Source organism: Phoca vitulina, unplaced genomic scaffold, assembly GCF_004348235.1.
Source record: "Phoca vitulina isolate PV1807 unplaced genomic scaffold, GSC_HSeal_1.0 scaffold18, whole genome shotgun sequence".
Classification (NCBI taxonomy): Eukaryota; Metazoa; Chordata; class Mammalia; order Carnivora; family Phocidae; genus Phoca; species Phoca vitulina.
Genome location: NW_022589721.1, coordinates 31,009,381 through 31,025,177, shown reverse-complemented (window position 1 = coordinate 31,025,177; position 15,797 = coordinate 31,009,381). Strand labels below are relative to the sequence as shown.

The 15,797-nt window shown below is 48.4% G+C and overlaps 1 protein-coding gene across 1 annotated transcript in view; it reads left to right on the top strand.

The window, feature by feature from the left end:
- The first annotated feature begins 10,086 nt into the window (after positions 1-10,086).
- COL22A1 (collagen type XXII alpha 1 chain) overlaps positions 10,087-15,797 on the top strand; it is a 247,120-nt gene continuing 241,409 nt past the window's right edge. The window contains exon 1 of the mRNA XM_032416080.1: positions 10,087-10,168. The gene's annotated coding sequence lies outside the window, so the exon portion shown is untranslated. The remainder of the gene's footprint in view (positions 10,169-15,797) is intronic.

Genomic DNA, 15,797 nt, shown 5'->3' with positions numbered 1-15,797 from the left:
GAACTCGATATCCAAAGATCCAGGCTCAAATTCTGACCTGCTGCTCTCCGGAGGTGGAAGATTGGGTGAGTGGCCTAACCTCTCCGAGCTCCCAATTTCTCTCAACTCTCCAGGTGGTTGTGGGGTTTAAGCAAATCAGACCTTCTAAATTGGAATTGTGGGGGCTGGAGGTTTTAAATCGCTTTTAAAATTTCCCAGGTGATTCTGCAGACCAGATGGATTCCAGAACCACTGATCAAGAGAAGCACAAACAAATAGCAAAGAAGCTCAAAGGAGGGTCAGGGTTGGGGGATAATTCTTATGGTTAGATTTTAGGGTCTTATGAGGCTTCTGTTGCAAAAACATTCATTTTCCAGGAAGAACAGCCATTTGATCTTCTGTGAGCCATTCCTGGTAGAAGTGGAGAAGAAACCCTGGAGGGCACATGGCAGTGAGGACAGACAGGGAGGCGGCCTGATAGATGTTCTAGGCCCACAGAACTCAGAGAAGGGAGGAGCGCTGGTCCTTCTCTCTGTAAACCCGGAGTCCGAGCCCTGTTTCCCAGTGTCAGCTGCTACTTCTTAGCCTGTAACCTCGGGTGGGCACTTCCCTTTCTGGCATCAGCTTCTGCAACTATAAAGGCGAAGATAAACCGGTGCATGTTTCCTCCAAGGAATCGTGGTCCAAGGAATCGTGCATGTGAATCACGCAGAGACTTTGTCAAAGAGCAGATGATGGGGCTTTACCCCAGACCTCTGAACCAGAATCTCTGGGGTTTCTCAGCCAAGTCTGCAGCCCATTAACATTAGAAAACAAGTTGCCTACAATCGCTAAGGCCTTTTCTAGCTCTGATGTTCCAGAACAGTGTTCTCCGAAACCCACCCCATTAGTGAAGAAAAACATGGAGCATATATCTCACTAGCGTATTTGATTTTATAAAGTGTGTGTATGTCTCTGATTACTAAGGTGTTTTGAATATCTTAAGACATAATCACAAATAACATTTTAAAAGTCATTATAAAAAATAAACATATTTAAAGTTTATATAAAGTGGTGAAAGACTCCAAAGAGCCAACACGACGTTGGACAACAAAGTTGGAGAACTGATACTACCCAACTTTAAGACTTTCTAAAAAGCTACGGTAATCCAAAAGTGTGGTCTTGGGAAAAAAAAAAAAGGACAAATAGATCAGTGGAACAGAATAGAGGTCCTGGAAAAAGACCCACATAAATATAATCAACAGATCTTTGATACGGGAGCAAGGGCAATATGGTGGATCAGTCATCGTGCTGGAACAACTGGACAGCCACAGGCAAAAAAATGAATCTTTACGCCCTTCACAGAAAGTAACTCAGAATGGATCATCACCTAAATGTATACCTCAAGGTATAAAATTCCCAGAAGGGAACACATGAGAAAACCTAGAAGACCCTGGGTATGGTGATGTCATTTTAGACACAACCCCAAAGATGTGATCCATGAAAGGAATCGTTGATAAGCTGGACTTTATGAAAATTAAAAACTTCTATTCTGCAAAAGACACTAACAAGAGAATGAGAAGACACACCACAGAGCGGGAGGAAATATTTGCAAAAGACACATCTGATAGAGGACTATGATCTGAAATATACAGAGAACTCTTACAACTCAACAATAAGAAAACAAACAATTGATTAAAAAATTGGCTAAAGACCTGGGGTGCCTGGGTGGTTCAGTGGGTTAAGCATCTGACTCTTGGCTTTAGCTCAAGTCGTGATCTCGGGATTGTGAGATCAAGCCTTGCATCAGGCTCTGCACTCAGTGCAGAGTCTGCTTGAGAACTTGAGACTCTTTCCTCTCTGTCCCTTCCCCTTCACTCACCACCGCCACAGTGCTCTCTCTCTCTCTCTCTCTCTCTCTCAAATAAATAAATAAATAAATCTTAAAAAAAAATTGGCCAAAGACCTTCATAGGCCCCTCTCAGGAGAAGATGCACAGGCAAGTAAGTACATAAAAAGATGCACCATATAATATGTCATCAGGGAAATTCCAATTAAAACAACAATAAGATACCACTACACACCTCTTAGAATGGACAAAATCCAGAGCGCTGACAACACCAAATGCTGGTGAGGATGTGGAGCAACAGGAACTCTCCTTTATTGCTGGTGGGGATGCAGAATGGTGCATCCACTTTAGAAGACAGTTTGGTAGTTTCTCACAAAATGAAGCATACACTTACCTTGTGATCCAATTATACACCTTAGTATTTACCCAAAGGAGTTTATCGTTTATATCTACACCAAAACCTACACATGGATGTTTATAGTACCTTTATTCATAATTGCTAATATTTGGAAGCAATCGAGATGTCCTTCAGTAGGTGAGTCGATAAATTAAACTGTGTGCATCTGAACAATGGGATATTGTTTTGTGCTAAAAAGAAATGCACTATCAAGCCATGGAAAGACACGGAGGACCCTTAAATGCATATTACCAGGTGAAAGAAGCCAGTCTGAAAAGCCTATGTACTGCATGATTCCAACTATATGATATTCTGGAGTCAGTAAAAAGACCCGTGGTTGCCAGGGATGTAGGGGGAGATGAATAGGTTGAGCACAGAGGATTTTTAGAGCACTGGAAATACTCTGTGTGAGATTATAATGATGGATACATGCCATTGTGCATCCAGACCCATAGGATATCTAACACCAAGAGTGAGCCCTGATGCACATTACAGACTTTGGGCAATAGTGATATGTCCATGGCAGTCCATTAATTGTAACAAATGCCCCAGTCTGGTGGGGGATGCTGATCAACAGGGAGGCTACAGGCAGGTGTGGGGCAGGGGGTATATGGGCAATCTCGGGACTTTCCTCTCAAGTTTCCTGTGAACCTACAAGTCCTCTGAAATGAGTATTTTAAAAATGGACAGAAAGTCAAACGTGATTAATAATCTACCCTAGGAAAATAGGCAGCCTCCCCCCTCCCCAATTTGAACACGTAAAACATGAGGTCACATAAAAACAAAGTTAAAGAAAAGCAGTGTTTTAAGTGGTCTGAGTGTCACAATAAAGCAAGAACAGATTCTACGAAACTGAATGAGCACAGACAGAGAAAGTGTGAACTAGGCAGCTTCCTAGTGTACACCTGACCCTCCCCCAAGAGGGCAAGAATGTAAGTGTCTCACGGAGATCAGGGGCTGGGCCAGGAGTGCATCCCCATCGCTCACAGAGTTGCCTTCCTTGTGTCTCAGCAAGGGCTGCCTGCATAGTCTCTCTGGGCCCGCACGCATCTTCTCGCTCATTGTCCGTTCTGCAGGCACCCCGTGTGCAGACCGCTCTTCTAAGACTGCAGGGCTCTCGAAGAGGGCCGTGGATAACTTGTGTGAGCACCTACTAAGTGCCGGCACGTCTGGCTAATTTCACCACGTACATTGTAGTTACACTTGAATTACATCCTTGAACCCATGTTACAGGTGTCCAGATAAAGGGTCAGGATGAGAATGGGTGTGTTGTCCCAGGCAAGGTGGTCAAGTAAGTGACAGGACAGGGATTCAAGGCATGGTCTCTAAACTCTCTGCCCTGTGTCCTTCAAGGGGGTGACATTCTGAGGTGTTGGCCTCTCTCCGAGACTCCGGATGAGGCCCCCTCCCCACCCCTGGGAAACAAAACGAGGCCCCTCCCAACTCTCTCCTTGTCTGGGTAGCCTGGGGTCTGGGCTGGCCCAGGGTGTGCAACCCCCCCACCCCAGCTTAGTCTTGCCCTGTAAATATTTGCCGGAGCCGTTCCCACTCTCAGCAAAGGTGGGTGAGTGCAAAGCCGGGCTGGGCAAGCGCTTACAGGCAGTTTGTCAACATAATTGATACCGCTGAGCAGAGCACCAGTACAATGGATGCTTGCCGAGCAGATGGGGGAGGATGTGTAATCCCTGTAATAAAGACAGAGGCATGTAATTTAGGAAAGTGGATTTGTTTTTCTTGAGCAACAGGGACAGATAATGCTGCCCCATGTAGTCGGGACTGTCTCTGGAAAGCACAGACACTCATTATTTCTCTGTCCTGTGTTTCTAGCTCTTGTTCCAGAGGCATCCATCACAGGATGGCAACCCCACGAGCCATCCATCCTCGCTGGCCTCCTGGCTCTGGTTTCTGCACCTCCCGGCTGCCCACATGTGGACACAGATTGCCCGTTGGGCAGCAGTGAGCACTCCCTGGCAGTGGGGCACTGAGCAAGACTTAGACCGCTCCATGCTCCCATTTTCTCCTCTTTACAGTGGGGATAACATTATCTTCTGTGTATTCACTCTTTCGTTCACACGAAGCATGTTTATGGAGCACTGATCACGTGTCCTCTGAGCAATGACAGAGATGACTTGTGGGCTGGGTCCAACCATCCATGAAAGGACAGAGCATATAGTAGATGCTGCATGCATGAGATTCCCTTCCTTTTCCCTCTTTCCTAAAACACCAGTTTATAAATCAGCCTCACATCTGCAAAGCCCCTGTGGCTTTTGCCCTGGGAAGGAGAAAATCTGCATTTCCTTTTTAGGCTCTACACATCCAAGAAAAAAATATATCTATCAAAATTTAAATCATCCTTTGTCCCCTGGGCCACTTCTAGGATTGCTCCCAGAAGCACATGCAGGTAAGAACAGAGTGAGATATGCATACAAAGATGTTTATTGCAGCAGGTTGTAACTGAAAAAAGAAGTGGGCATCGCCATCTATCAGCTGAGGAACTGTGAAGGAAGTTGTGGTCTTTGCATACAGCAAACTGAGAGACAGTCTTCTTCACATGCTGTCTGCCTTGTGATGGGCATCTAATATTGGTGGAACAGGAGTACAAACAGATGGAATGCAACATGGTCATTCACAGAAACAGGAACTGACATTGACGGGTGCCCCAGATACAGCGTTAGGCAAAAAAAGATTGAAGCAACAGACTAGGATGTGTAGAGTATGTTCTCATTTTACAGAGTAGGATGTGTCTGTCTGTACCAGACGAAACATCTTTGAATGAATAGAAAATATTAGGAAAGCTACAAAAGAATCTCTTCAATAAATAATTTTGGAGAGAGAAATGGGGAGCCCTGTTTTACTCCTCTGTTTTATTTTTCCCACTTAACCACACAGCACGAGCATCCCCCACTGTAAGGAACATAACCGTATATCACCATTTGGGCAACTTCCCATCCTTTGTTTAACCGATCCCCTACTGCTGGACATTTTGACCATGGCCAATTTTTCACTTTTATACACAATTCTGATTTGAACACTCTCTCGGGAACATATCTTTGCTGGTAAATAATACATTCTTGGAAGTATAATTGTTGTCACTTTCATTACTGTTACTTCTGGTTGTCTTTGATCACTGCCTGCCATTTAATTGATTTCAAAATCAGGGAATTGCTCAGCCTTTTACTAGTTCTCAGAACAAATTGACCTCTGAAGCTCACTTTCCTCACCTGAAAAATGAAAGTCTATCACTTGAGGTGCTGCCAACTAAGAAGATGATGGCCAGCAGGGAAGCTCTGAGGTCGTGGGCAGCCCCTCATCCCCTCCCCCCTCCCCAGTGCCCAGGAGTCTTAGGAGGGGAGTCGCTGATGTTGATGTAACAGATTCTGAAGCAGGGAAGCCCAGGGCACGGAGTTGGCACACAAGGCATGACACCAGCCCAGGAATTGGTTAAGTGGATTTGGCAGGGTCACACCACTCAGTCTCTGGTTGAATTATTCCGAATGGAACAGCGGGGGCAAGATCCAGGAGGAGGAGATTCCGAGTTGCCAGGAAATCAGAATTTGATTTCTCAGCAGACAATTGCAACTAATTTTCGGAAATCAGAGGATCTCAGCGCTAATGGGAAACTTTTCAAGTCGTTTTCAGGGCGGGCTATAGAAGAAAGGGTAAGTTTTTGGAAGAAGACAGACTGGATTTGAAGTCAGGTGAACAATTGTGTCAAGTTCCCTAACACCTCCAAGCTTCTGTTCGTGGATTGATGAAATGAGGACCTTATTATCTCTGCCATGTGCCGTCCATCAGAAATAGGGTACACGAGTGTCTGCAAGTGCATCTAGCACACAGGTACTCACCCAATGGCCATTGCTATTGCTATTATTATTATTATTACTATTATTATTATGCTCTCTCTCGGAGACGCTAAGGAGTTTCTGAAGGAGACAGCAAGTCAAAGAGTATGTTGGCCATGTACCAGCTCTCCCCTGCCCTGGGCCAGGCACTGTCCCGGTCTTAGGGTTGTAGCAATGACAGAATTTCTTGCCCTCTTGGATCTCATTTCTGGCTGGGAAAACAAAGAATAAACACGTAAATATAAAATATGCTGTCAGACAGGGTCTTTGAAAAACCACGAAACCCAGAAGGGAGCAGAAAGAGATGTGAGGCTGGTTTAGATTTTTTAAAATGTTATCTTATTGTGGTAACAGTTGACGTGAGATCTGCCTTCCTAATACGTTTTTAAGTGTATGCTGTGGTTTGGTTAACTATAAGCGCATTGATCCGTGCTAGGGTCTCCCAGTTCACCAGTGCAGGTGCTGCAACAGTGGGTGACACATTTTCCCCCGTTTTCACAGCCCATTCTGCCCTCCAGATGTTTATTTCCTTTAAGATGCTAACTTTAAAAATAAAAGTTATTATACCAGCAAAAGTAGATTTATTCAGGAATAACAGAGGATTGCAACTCAGGACATGCAAGCTAGGGCAAAACCACAGGCAAGTCCAACACAAAAGGAGAGGAAGGGTATTTTGCAGAGAAGGAGAAGTTGGCAGGGGCTGTTTTGAAGCAAAGTCCACTGGAGAAGAACAAGAGTTCAGGGTGGTGAGGTTTCTTGGGCTGAGTTGCAGGGGTGGTGGATTTCTTGTAGGAGAAGCAATGTACATCTTTCTCTGTGGGGGGTCTGCAATTGACAATTCTTTCCCCCAACTCTTTTTCTGTTGGAGCCTGTAATTGACACTTCTAGGATTCCCCGCCCCCATGCTTCCCTTCCGGCTCCAGACTCCATCTGAATGAGCTTTCCTTTTATTAATTTTCTTGCAAGGGCCCAGATCTTACTCCACCCAGTTTTGCATCCTCAGTGTCTGATTCTAGTATGCTCTCAACAAATGTTGAACTAAATTAAAAAATCCAACCTTGTAGTCCTCTATGGATGGAACCTTGAGTCCCCCTCCATTCTCCCTCTCCATTGGAGATTTACCTGTGGTTACAAGTGGGAGCTGAAAGCGACCCAACTCCCACCTCCAGACTAGCCTAGGGCGCTGTCTCTCATGCGACAAGGTGGTCTGCCAATTCGCCTCCCTGACTCATGCCCCGCCCCACCGCTGCCCAGGGGCTCTACAAAGCCTCACCTGGCCATGCCCCTGCCCCTCTAAAGCATGTCAGGGACTCCTGGTCGCCAGGCTCAAGTCCACACTCCTCTGCAGGCCTCTCCACCCCCATCAACCACCTGGCCCTTGGCTATAACCCACCCTCCCGCCCACCCCCCCAGCCCTAACTCCAAGGTCTTCTCTTTCACATGGGGGTGGTGTGTAGGGGGATAGGGGGAAGGGGACCTCCCATTCTTTAGTCTCTGCCTCCTCAGTAGTGGATCTAGAGTTTGCTACCTCCCTCATTCTCTACTCGTCCACCTGTGTCCTTCACAGCGCTCAGGATCACTCGGTAATGCAATATGGCAGTTTACTTCCTGATGTGCTGGCTTTCTGTGCTCTAGGATGCGCAGAGGCAACCCGCCTGGGCTCGGCACTCTGAGACATTTAAACACCATGGGAACAAGCCCCAAGTGAAAAACATCGTGCACCTCGGACGACTCCTGTTGGCAGTTATTGTTAAACCACTTGTCTTAGCAGAATCAGGATGCGGCCAAAATGTGACGCCCCATACAAGCCCCACTTAAAACAGAGGCCCTGGCCTCCAAAAAGCACCAAGGGGCTGCCTGAGTTGTCTGCCGATATCGACCAATCAGGACAAGGCCCTTCCAACCAATCAGGAGGACGCACTCCCCCCCCACCCTTTGCCTCATTAGCATATTTGACCCTGGGAACCTGAGCGTGAACTTTGTAAGTGCAGGTCCCTGGTCTGTATGGGGAGGCCTCCCTGAGCGCTATCCCTTGGTTCTGTGTCTCCCTTCTGCTGGAGCTCTGGCCCCAGTAAAACCTTGCCTGTATCTTTAACTTCTGGGTCTGGCCTGGTTTCTACCGTGGTCGGGCCGAGAACCCGACTGGGTAACAAATCGCCCTCAGCACCTGGATGGTCCTGGCACACACAGGCCTTGTAACAGCTGAGAAGCGAGTGTGCCTCTTCCCTACCCTACCTTGACTCTGATAAGTAGGGCACCTGTCTCAGCCCGTCAGCGTCCCACAGCGGGATCTATTTTCACCAGCACACCTCCTCTGCTTCATTGAGACCGCACCTGACCCTGCGAGGCACCAAGCGGGCGCTCGGGAACCAGGTGCGGAGTGAATTGTCACGGGGCAGGTGGGAAATAACGCAGGAGAAAAAAGAAGCGGCTGGATTGCTGAGAATTCCCTGAGTGTTCACAAGTTTGCCCCATACTGTCTATTAAACACTACTAAGCGGGCAGCCAGAGATGCCCCAGAATTCAGAAGCCTGTTCGGGAGTGGGGGGGAGGGGATGGAGGAGGTCATCCGGATTAAGCCATGCTCTCATCTGGTTCAAAATACCCCGGCCTGGGCCATTTTTAGGAAAGGAGGTCAGAAAGAAAAAGTAGAGGAGCCCCCTGGGGCAGCACCTGTTGGTTCTCTGCTGCTGCGGGTTAGTTGGGAAGCCCTATAAAAGGAAACAGAAAGTGTTCTGTGGCTCAAGAAAAAGAGGCCCTAAAGCAAAAGTGTTTATTTGCGATTCCAGAGACACAGAGTCTACTGAAGTTGAAAATGTGCCCCCATGAGGAGCGCAGGCTTATAAAGGCAAACCACGCAAGGAGAGAGTCAAACTATGTGATACAGGATTGGCTATTTAGCCAACAGGTATTATATTATCTCTATTCTGGCCAACGTAGAAGGAGGTCTCCTAGAAGGTGGTGGAGGTGCAATTGACAAAAGTCCTGAGTTCGTGGTGTTGCAAACATTGATACAAAAGAGAGACATGGGTCCTGCTTCAATATCCTTCTGACCCGTTGGCATGACTCTTGGCAATGCTGACTCTATTTTTAAATCTTTGCTCACTTCTCATCAGACCTACCTGGCTTCTGTACCCCTCTTCTGAGAGACCTTGGCAGGTGACTGAAGCTCTGCAGGACTTCCAGGTCCTCATCTAATAATAAGGACCTGGATCCACCCCTCCCCCAGGGCATAGAGAGAGCCAGCAAACAGGGCCACCTGTAGGAAGAGACAGGTAGCTGCTGGAACAGGTGGGGGGCCCTCCTTGCAGGACACACGGCAAAGTCACCCCCAACCCCTTGCCCCTCTAAACTTTCCAAACTGGCCTACAGCTGCTGCATTGTGGGGGATGGGGGGGGCTATTTCAGACCAGGCTGTTAAAGGGACCAAAATATCCGGTGGAGTCTATAACTGGACAGGGAGTTGTCAGCCCCTGTCCCAGGCTTCCTAGGGCAGCCTCTCTACTGCCTGGAAGCCGGGCTGCCCCTGCCCCTTCCCGCAGGGGCGCACCCTCCCGCCGGCTTGGCTCCCGCCCCCCAGGGCACAGACCGCCGCCCGCCCGGCCGCCGCCGCCCTTCCCGCCGGCCCTCCTCCCAAGCCCGCCCACCGCTGGCTCCTCCCTCCGCGCTCCGAGCTGGGGGCTCTCAGCGCCCGGCCACTTTGCCCCTGGGGGGACCGAGCAGCTTTGTTCTTGGGCAGCAGCTGGGCTGGCCGCCGCTGCAGTTCTCCCCGGAGGACCTGTCTCCCCTTTCCTTATTTTTGTGTTCTCCAGCACTTTCTGTTTTATTTTCTAAGTTCGAAGCCTTACCTTTTTGCCCTGTTTCTTTGGTTATTGGTTTTAAAACTAGCCTTTCTCAGGACCCCTGGCCTGGGGGAAGCCCCCAGACTTATTACAAGTCTTGTCTGGAGATTGAGATTGCTACATTTGGGGGGCGGTGAGCGGGTTTGCTGGTCAGTGGACCCCCCCCCCCCCCAGGAGGGGGCTGCCTGGGGCTGGCTGCTTCTCTGGACACTGCTTCCAGTGGATCCCCGCCCTGGACTGGAACCCCAGCTGGTGTCCCTTTGAGCTTCTCCCTTGCCAGGTAAGGCCGGGGTCTCTTCTCTGGAGGCTGCTGGAGGTGATGGGGCTTCAGGCTTAGACCCATCTCCCCTTGGGGAGGATGGAGGAGCCATGGGTGCATGGAGCTGGGGAGAGTGCCCTTTCCAGACTGAGCTGTTTCCTTCTGGGGCTTGAACATCAAGCATTCTGGGGAGGGACCTCGGTCCTGAGCTGACAGGTCTGTGCTTTGCCAACTTCAGAGTAAAATGAAGCAAAGTCAGTGAGAGGCTACCTGTCTGGTTGTAGGTGAGCAGCTGGGGAAGGCAGGAGCCCAGAGATGACTGGGGTGTGTTGGATACAGGGGCTTCTTTCCAAGCTGCTACTGTTAAAAGTTGTTGAGATCGCCCAGCCTCTTTCAACTTTCCAGTAAGAAATTTGGAGTAAAAGCCAGAAAGGTGGGGAAAAGGAAAGAAAAAGAAAAACAGCAGAGAGAGAACAGCTTACCTGCAGTTTTGCATTATTTTCAGGGAACTTTGCCTTTTTGGTCTAAATTTAGATCTGTTTCCTTCTGAGCAGTTTATTATCCCTCTCTCAATGGTTGCAAACCTGGGGTGGGGGGGGAATGTTTTTGTCCTTTTTTCTGTCTGTTCTCCAATGTAGTGGGCCAGAGGTTCCGGTCCCGGGTGATGAAGTTGTAACTTGAATTAGTGGTGTTCTAAGACCATGTGCCCCCACTTCTCCCCAGTCCCATGGAGACTCTGAGATGCCAGGGGCCACACTTACCAGGCATCCCTTGAAGAAGGGGCCGCCCCATCAGCCAGTCCTGGAGCGCTGGGCTGGGTCCCTCTCCCCAGAACTTCAACCTGCTACTGGGTCATCTTCCAGAGCCTGCGCCAGCACCTCTGTCCCCTCTGTCTCTGCACAGGCCATTCCAGCCCCCAGTTGGTCTCATTGACGGTATATGCCCAGCAAAATCCCAGACAGCCCGTGAGAACGCCATGGCTTTGGGCGGAATCCTGGGACCCCTTCTAGTTTATTTAGTTAATTGCACTGTTTCAGGAAAGTTCTAAATTCTAGGGCTTCGGCGTGGTCAGAGGCCGCTGAGAGGGGTGGGCTGCCCGGTGAAGGACAGGAGCGTCTAACCCTGTTGCTTTATGGGGCTGCCTGAGCTCCCAGACTGTCCCAGGAGCCTCAGTGTCCTCATATGGCAAGTGGAGGTCATGGAAGGGATGCAGACAGACAGTTCTGGGAGAGCGGGGCTTGTGGAAGGCATGCCCCACGTCTCAGCAGCCTGTGTTTGTCAGCCCTGGAGAGAGAGACCCCCCCACCCCATCCTAGATTTTGTTGTCCCTCTGCTGCTGAAGAGCCGACGGTGACTTTGGGAAATTGTCACCTTGTGGTTGGTTGTTGGGCCTCTAATGCCAGACAAGAGACTGGAAGAGAAGACGGGTTTCTTTTCTGGGAATGCAGGAGCGGCCCTAGGGGATCCATGGGGCCTTTAAAACAATCAGAACAGGAGTTTGTAAGTGGTTTTCCTGGTGCTTCCAAATTTTATCAGGTGTTTAAAAAAGCTTCTCTGCATCCACAGAATGGTGAAATAAGTAGCTCGTGGGCTGATCCAGCCACAGAGTTTTAATGTTTCACAGGTTGTTTTATTTTTTATTTTATTTTTTTAAAGATTTTTATGTATTTATTTGACAGAGAGAGAGAGAGAGAGCACAAGTAGGCAGAGCAGTAGACAGAGGGAGGAGGAGAAGCAGGCTCCCTGCTGAGCAGGGAGTCTGATGCTGGACTCCATCCCAGGACCCTGAGATCATGACCTGAGCCAAAGGCAGACGCTTAACCAACTGAGCCACCCAGGTGCTGCATGAGTTGTTTTAAATTCGATTTCATTACTTGCCAGTAAGTTGTTCAGCAGACTTTATGTACAAGTCTTAAACTTTGGTTTTTCTTGAAAAATGGGAAGAAAGGACAACTTCTTCCTTGCATAAGGTCTGAGCGGCCACCCACTTTAGCGAGGGGTGTGCCCTCTCCGCTGGTCCACATTTGTCTGTGTGAGTAGCAGGGGTCTCCTTGGACCCCGGAGTTTGTCAGCTCTGCACTAGATGATCCAGGCTATCTCCCCCACTCTGATTCCTTTCTAAGAGGGGTGCAGATAAGCGGAAATGCTTTCGGAGGAGAGAAAGCAGGATTCCTGGGAACGGAAGCCATGGCTCACGTGGAAAGATAATTGCCACCCCAAGAAAGGTCATCTGGCATGGAGGCAAGAAGCTGTGTGGTCGTGGTGGCGTGCAGGAATGGCATGTAGGAGACGCAGCTGACCTGCTGTCTTCGTTCCCAAAGGGTGGAAATAGGAGGTCCTGGTGAGGGAAGTTTTATTGGACTCTGGATTCTAGTCCAGGAGGGAGAGCTGTGCAGGGACCAAAGAGATCCACTCATTGGGGGGGGGAGAGGGTCCCCCAATACTGGAGGTATTTCAACCAAGCTTGGATTGCCATTTCAAATAGCTGGCAGAGGGCTGAGCTGGGCCTGGTGGACCTTTAAAGTCTTTTTCCCAGCTTGAGATCCTGCACTTCCTGAGGGCTTCCTCTTCAGCCTCAAAATTCGGCTAGTCCCCTCCTGCCTCCTCTCTTCCTTCAGTGCCCTTGCTGAGGAAGGCTAGCGCAGGTTGGGTGTGTGGTCACTAGTGGTCAGGACCGGTGAGCTCTAGGTAGCATTCCTATTCGGTTTTATCAGCAAAGAAACGGAAGACCATTGTTTGAACCACTTACCTGAGGACAGGGAGAGAGCATACACGGAGTCAGGATTCAAAGCCACTTCTGGGGATCAAAGCCCATTGTCATTTCAACAAAGGCCTTTTTCCTCAGGCTGGGAAGACTTCCCCTCAGAATGGAGCATTGTTAGGGATGCAGGCCTACAAGGAGAACCAGAAAATGAGAAGAGCCCACAGTCATTTTAAGGGTGGGAAAGGCCCTTGAGGATTTCTTTAGCCAGTCCACTACTCAAGAATTGGGTACATGTTGTGATGAGCACTGGGGGTTATAAGCCAACTAATGAATTGTTGAACACTACGTCGAAAACTAATGATGTACTATATGTTGGATAACGGAACATAAAAAAAAAAAGTATTGGATCCATGCTTGGATGCCTGACAGAAGTAACCACAAAATCAAGGAAGACCGAGATTGGTAAGAGAGGAAAAGCGCAATTTCGCCATTGTACAGATGAGGAAACAGAGTCCAGGAAAACATGAAGGACTTGCCTGCTTCCTATTTAGAGACAGAGCTGGGTCTCAAACACAGGTCTCATGAGGTGCCGGCACACAGAGGGGTTGGCCCTCTGGTCTTCCTGCCCAGGACTTGGCATTGAGCACGTGTGTGTATGTGTGTGTTGGGCAGGGTTGGTACCATTTTGTATTGCTTCTTAAAATTTCTTCAAGCGGGTGAGCTAACCATTCCCGCGTGCTACAGCAGTGAGCATCTCTGTGCACGCGATTTCCCACGTGTTGCCGTATGTTGTGCTCTGATTATTCCCAAGGAATAGGGTTTCTGGGTCAAAGGAGGTGGGCGTGATCATGTTTTTGGGCGGTATCAGGACTGAGCATTCATGAGAAGCTGAATGCCAGGTAGCATCATAGCACAAAATAAGGGAAGTCTTGGTAAATAACCCAGGGATCTGGGGAGGTTGGACCTGCCAACCCTGTGCTCTTGAAGATGCTAGAATCCTTCTGTGACAAAGCTATCTGGCCACCGAGCTCCTCCTGCTGCCCATGACGGAGGCCAGGTGCCTCAGGCAGTGTACTCCCAGTTCCTGGAAGCTGGCTCCTTCTAGTTAATTCTGGCTATGTTCTGGTAGAGATGAGAGTATCATTTTAATTTTTTTTAAAGTTTGGTTCATTACAAAATATTGGGGAAAAAAGGAATTGACACCATCTTCTGGTTGGAACTCACTCAAGGGAGAAGCCTCAGCTCTGTGTACTGGCAGATCCAGGACATTGGAGCTGGCCTTGACTGCCTGGTAGCCAGGTTGTTGGGCGACAGTATGCTCCTGAGTCCACAAAGACAAGAAAAAGCAAACGGACCTAAACAATAAAAGAACGTGTCACTTAAAAATAAAACAACTGCAAACTTGTTTGTGACTGTGGATTCAGAGTGTCTGCATGTGTCTTTGCCAGATAATCCCTCCTTCTAAGAGCTCTTTCACCTGAAGAAGGTTCTAGGAGCATCCCAGCCACCTCACCCCATCTCCTTATCTGATGACTGCATCCCACATCTCTCCGGTGTTTGCCTACCTTCCTGTGGTCCCCCTCCAGGGGCAGAGGAGTCCTCACTTCCCACGGCAGCCTCTAATGCCTTGTTGAATATCTGGTGAAAAAGTCTTTCTTTTATTGAAATGAGAGTTGTCTTTACTGCTTCCATCTGCCAGTCCTTGTTTCATGATTTTGGAGCTACTTAGCATAATTTAAATCCTGTTTCCGAAAACAAAAATAATGTGCCCCTGAGCCTATCTGAGATTGAGTGCCAACTGGTACCAGACTGGGTGCTTGGCATTCTTCCACCATTTACTGTTGTGAATTAGCTCTGCTCTTCCCGGGTGTGCAGATGGGCAAACTGAGGCTTAGGACGGTCCCGCAATGAGTAAGCTGCAACAGAATTGGGATCTGAACCCATGTGTTAGGCAAATCTCATGCCTTCGCCCAAAATTCCAGACTGAGTATATAAGGTAAATGTATGGAATTGATACAAAGAGGCAAATAGACCATTTAGAAGTGCTTTTTACTTTTAAAAAATTTTTTCTCCTTAGAATAGTTTAAATTATAAAAGTAATGAAAGCGCATTGTTACAAGTGAGGAAGGATTAGCAAACCCCTGCATCCCGCCCCCCCCCCCAACCCATAGTAATATTGTGGCAAATAGCCTTTTGCAACATTATATCCAAACATCCACATCAATCAAAATCCAGTGTTTGAACAGTTTGGGAACAATAACAATGAATTCTAAAACATGTTTATGTAGCACAATGTCTGGCTCCTAGGACTGGACTCCATCAATAATTGAAAGGTTGAATTGTACTCTGTTCTGCTTGGTCTGATGCTTGCTGTGAGTCCACTGGGCAGTGGCGCAGTGGTCCCCATTTGCTTTTGGCAAAACTGATGGACAGAATGTGGCCCTGGGTAGATTGTTTCCAGGCCTCAGGAGAAACACCTAATGGCAACCTAACTTTTTTTCCTTGCTCCCGAGCTGTGGTGGGTAAGTCAGCCTGGCCTCTCTGTGCATCTTGGGTTCTTCGACCCCAGCACCCCGTGCTGCTGACGCTCCACATCATCAGCTACTGTAACCCACTATGGGCTTGTCTGTTTCGGCCACTAGGCAATGAATTCCTTGAGATCACGGGTTTTGCATTATTTATCTATGTACTGCCAGTGTCTACAACATGCTGGGCACAGTGGGAACTCAACAAGTCTTTGTGGAACAAAGTCATTTCAAAATGGTGTTGATCAAGTGCCGGGCACATAAGAGGTATTGAATTAATGAAATTACAATTTAATTTAAGTCACAATTAAGTGAGTGAGATATCAGTACTGGAGAAGTCATAGGGATATTTACGCCACCTGGCACTGTGTCCCACACACAGGTGTGCTCAACAGCTGTGGCTCAGGGAGGGCAGCTCTGG